Source organism: Vespa mandarinia, chromosome 1 (genome assembly GCF_050613455.1).
Source record: "Vespa mandarinia isolate Hongniang chromosome 1, ASM5061345v1, whole genome shotgun sequence".
Taxonomy (NCBI): domain Eukaryota; kingdom Metazoa; phylum Arthropoda; class Insecta; order Hymenoptera; family Vespidae; genus Vespa; species Vespa mandarinia.
This window is the reverse complement of record NC_140810.1, coordinates 17,785,001-17,790,000: the sequence shown is the minus strand read 5'-3', so window position 1 is coordinate 17,790,000 and position 5,000 is coordinate 17,785,001. Positions and strand designations below refer to the sequence as shown.

At 29.2% G+C, this 5,000-nt stretch overlaps 1 protein-coding gene across 6 annotated transcripts in view; it reads right to left on the bottom strand.

Moving 5' to 3' along the window:
* Positions 1–5,000, bottom strand: part of LOC118443759 (RNA-binding protein fusilli-like) — a 36,240-nt gene that overhangs the window by 28,899 nt on the left and 2,341 nt on the right. The gene's annotated exons all lie outside the window — the stretch shown is intronic.

Here is a 5,000-nt window from a genome sequence, read left to right as displayed (position 1 = left end):
TTTTTAATTCTTTATTTCAAACTATTACAAAGTAGATTTTTAGGGTCATCCTATATACGTTAATATTATATATATTAATTATATATTTTCGCATATCATTATCTAATGATACAATTATTTCTTGTTATTATAAGAAGACGTATTGAAAATTATATATATATATATTTATATATGTATTGGTTTTATGTTGATATTATATTATATCGTTTGAGATAACAAACTGATAAATTTCGTGGAATTAATTTAGATAAAGAAATTTATCAAACGTGTTATAATTATCGGCAATAATTTGTCTCCTCTACGATCTTATTATACTTTATATATCTAATAATATATATATATACATATTATATTTTATATATCTAATATATATATATATATATCTGATTATATGTATATAATTTAACTATACGTTATAATGTATACAATTATTATATTACAGTGCTATATGTTCCTGTATGTACATTTCACAAAAAAAAAAAAAAAAAATAAAATAAAATAACAAAATATTGTTTTATAAAAAAAAAAATGTCCGGTTATGCGAATATATGGCATATACACGTTCTTCCTTTAAAAAAATACTTTCATTTATTCACTACATGTTCGTAATGTACAATGTACTTGCATGCATGAGTAATAAGCGAACATTTGCTATCGAAAAACATGGAAATTCGTAGTTTCATCGGAAATGCATCGGTCACCGCGATGGCGAAGAATGTCAAGGAGGTCATACGTCATTCTGACCGTTCTTTTACAAGATTATTCCAGGAAATCGGTTCAACGGGCAAAGGAAATAAATGAGTAAGCAGGTTTCTACATACATAAATACATATATAAGTACATACATACATACATACATAAATACATATATAAGTACATACATACATACATACATACATACATACATACATACATACATACATACATACATACATACATACATACATACATACATACATACATACATACATACATACATACATACATACATACATACATACATACATACATACATACATACATACATACATACATACATACATACATACATACATACATACATACATACATACATACATACATACATACATACATACATACATACATACATACATACATACATACATACATACATACATACATACGTACATACATACATACATACATACATACATACATACATACATACATACATACATACATACATACATACATACATACATACATACATACATACATACATACATACATACATACATACATACATACATACATACATACATACATACATACATACATACATACATACATACATACATACATACATACATACATACATACATACATACATACATACATACATACATACATACATACATACATACATACATACATACATACATACATACATACATACATACATACATACATACATACATACATACATACATACATACATACATACATACATACATACATACATACATACATACATGCACTTTTTTCTTCCAAGGTAACGACGATGCACGCGATCGTAATCTTTGGACGCTGCTTTGTGTAATGAGAAAGACGATTCTGGGGAAAGTTGCATAATGGAAAAAAAAAGATGGAGAGAGAGAGAGAGAGAGAGAGAGAGAGAGAGAGAGAGAGAGAGAGAGAGAGAGAGAGAGAGAGGAAAAGAAGAAAAAAATGACAAGCTCACAATATCAAGTAATAACCAAAGAAGAAAGGAATGAGAGCTCGTAATGAGTTAGTTTCATTTTATATTCGCACGTTAATATAAATATAGTTCGGGATATAAATTATCATCGTAAATCTAAAGGGATCGACATACGAAGATTCACATAATTCTCATGGTAACGTTGATACATTCATTTCTCAAGGATCTGAACAAATTTCGTGGAAATGTGTAGATTCATCTCGTATGGATATCATCCTGTGAATTCCATATCGTGTATGTTTTTCTTCTTTCCCTTTTTTTTTTCTCTTTTTATCTGTATGCGTTTGTAGATCTAACAACTTTCTAAGCTGAACCTTTCTCAATGGGATTTTATTTATATCAGAAAAGATAATTGTTTATTTATATTTGACGAAAAGTTAAAAGTCAATGTCAGAGTTATTTCGATGTAGTTCATTATAATTATTAAATTGAACATTTACAATTGAAAATATTTCTACTCGTAATGAAAATAAAATACATTTTTATTTGCACTTTAATGAAATGATGTGTACTTTCAAATGAAAGTTCACGAGTTCGACGAGTCGATTTTTTTCAATTTTTAAAATCGATCGAGATTAAAAATTCGAGGAAAGAAATATTTCACATTGAATCACTCATTCCAATTGACGCATTATATAGGTTTATATATATATATATGTGTATGTATATATGTATGTATCGAAATTACTTTACTCGCGTCAGAATCATTAATCGTGGATTAATTGCATGTCAACGGAAGAGGTAGCAAGGCAATACTTCTAATTCACGACAGGAAGGAGAAAGCCACTAGCACTATTACGATCTTATCCCATGTCGGTTATATTCCTGACGTGCGAGGGATTATGTTCGTAATAAATTAAACCCTTAGGGGATATGAAACCTACATACGTCAATTAAAACATTTCTATTGTCGTCAGAGAATTTTGAAATTAATTTATTTCGTTGATTATGAATAAAAATAAAATTATATCAACGAAATAATCTCAATTAGATTAGATATCATTGATAACAGATATAATTATAATCATAAAGTTTTTAATATATATGTGTTTATGTGTGTGTACAGATACTATATATATATACCCTGTATATACATACATACACACACACACGAACATTCACGCACGCACGCACGCACACAAATACTGTATATATATTCTGTGCGTATATATATATATTTACACATATATATATTATTTTTTTATAGAAAAATAAATTTGAAAATATTCTTTCGGTCGATTATAATTTCAGATATAAAATTATATTAAATTTCCATTACAAATTAGGAATTAAATAAACGTAGTAAAAGTTATATGATACACAACCTCTATATCCTTTAAATTTATTATAAAAGAATAAATCAAAGAAAATTAGTCCTATCCAAATGAATATTAAAAATAAACGACATAATGTTATTCGTCATCCCTAAAGAGAAATAAAAGAAATACGATGGTTCTTCAATTTAATGAGGATTTTTCAAAAAACTATATATATATATATATATATATGTATAGAGTTGTAAGCTTGCTGCCATTGTCCTCGATCAAGCCTAATCGAGGAGAAGCAGGTATGCGAGAGTTGAGGGAAAGAGGAAATGACCGACCAGCTGGAAGCTATGGGTATTCCCGTAAGACGATTCACAACAATGCATAAAGAAAAGTAGGCGCACCACCTGTCGTTGCTTGAGTCTCTCTTTCTCTTTCTCTCTCTCTCTCTCTCTCTCTCTCTATCTCTCTCTCGCTCTCTTTCTCGCTTCTATCTTTTCTTTCTAGAACAATCTAGAGATGAGAATTAACAAAATGATAGAAATAATACGATCTATCAATCGAAATTTTACTTATGTTTTATATCTTTCCCAAGCTATATTACTTCCTATATGATAGTTAATAAAACATTTTCTATTTCCTTATTTTAATTTCAAATCGGAACGATGGCAATAAATAATAAGTCGGTTCTCGCGAGGATCGTTATTTTTGCAATGATGCAAAAAATGGATAAGAAGAAAAAAAACGTCAAAAAAAAAAAAAAAAAAAGAAAGAAAGAAAAAAAAGATGAGCAAGTTCTTTAGGTTGCTTTTCGAAATTTCTTTTCTTTTTCTTCTATGAGTATTAAATAAAAGATAGACAAAAATGAAAGACAAAGTGAGAAAGGGAAACATAAAAAAGTAAAAGAAAAGAGAAAAAGAAAAAAAGAAAAAAAGAAAGAAAGAGAGAGAAAGAAAATAAAGGAAGGGAGAAAAAAGGTAAATAAATTCCACGAGAAACGCGGAAAGGAACGGTGATAGGAAGGAGAGACTACTACTCGCAAGAGCGGGTGTAATCACGACGACAGCGAAGCTGGAAGTAATGGACGACCTTTCGAGGGCGCGACGCTCCGCCCCCAGCGGATAATTCGAGAAACAAAGGCAGCCAACGACACGCTCGAGTGCATTGCTGTGGCCACCACTCTCGCGGGATCAATTCAACTATGTATTCGGAAGTCTTTTAGTCTTGTCCTTTCTTTTTTTATCTCTCTTTTTTAATTCTTCTATTCCTTTTTTTTTTCTCTTTGAACTAACCTCCTTTCGATCGGAGTCTCTGTCTTCTTTGATATTAAAATAAAATAAATAAATCAATAAATAAATAAAAAAAAATAGATAAATAAATAGGAATTAAGGAATAAATAAATAAATAAATATGTACGTATGTTTTGAAGATCATTGATAGCAAGAATATATAATTTTTTTCGATGATAATGACGATGACAAGAACGATAATGACGATAATGACGATGACGACAACGACGACGACAACGACGACGATAAAGATAACGATAATGACAAGCGAATAAGAATGTAAATGTATTATTAAGTTAGGTAGAATATTAGATCGATATTTTCTATTTCTTTGGTCGAAAGGTCAACAATAAACGAGTCACAAAAAGCTATTTATGAAGTCCGAATAATTAAACGATCCTGAAGAATAAGAAAGTTTTTTCCTCGTATACTTTGATACAAGGCAAACGTAATAAAAGCAATTTATTATAGTCACCGTAAGAGAATGGCTTACTCGGTATAATCGAATTTATTCCATTCCATTTCATTTCGTCTCATTTCATTTCATTTCATTTCATTTCATTTCATTTCATTTCATTACATTTCCATTCCTACCAATGAAACTATAACTATTCTGTTCTATAATCTTAAAATTATCGTCAATGGCCAATATATCTGTTGTAGCGATTTTACGTTATCATACGTCGAGAGTCGATAAGTAAGCATAATCTTAGAATCGTATATTAG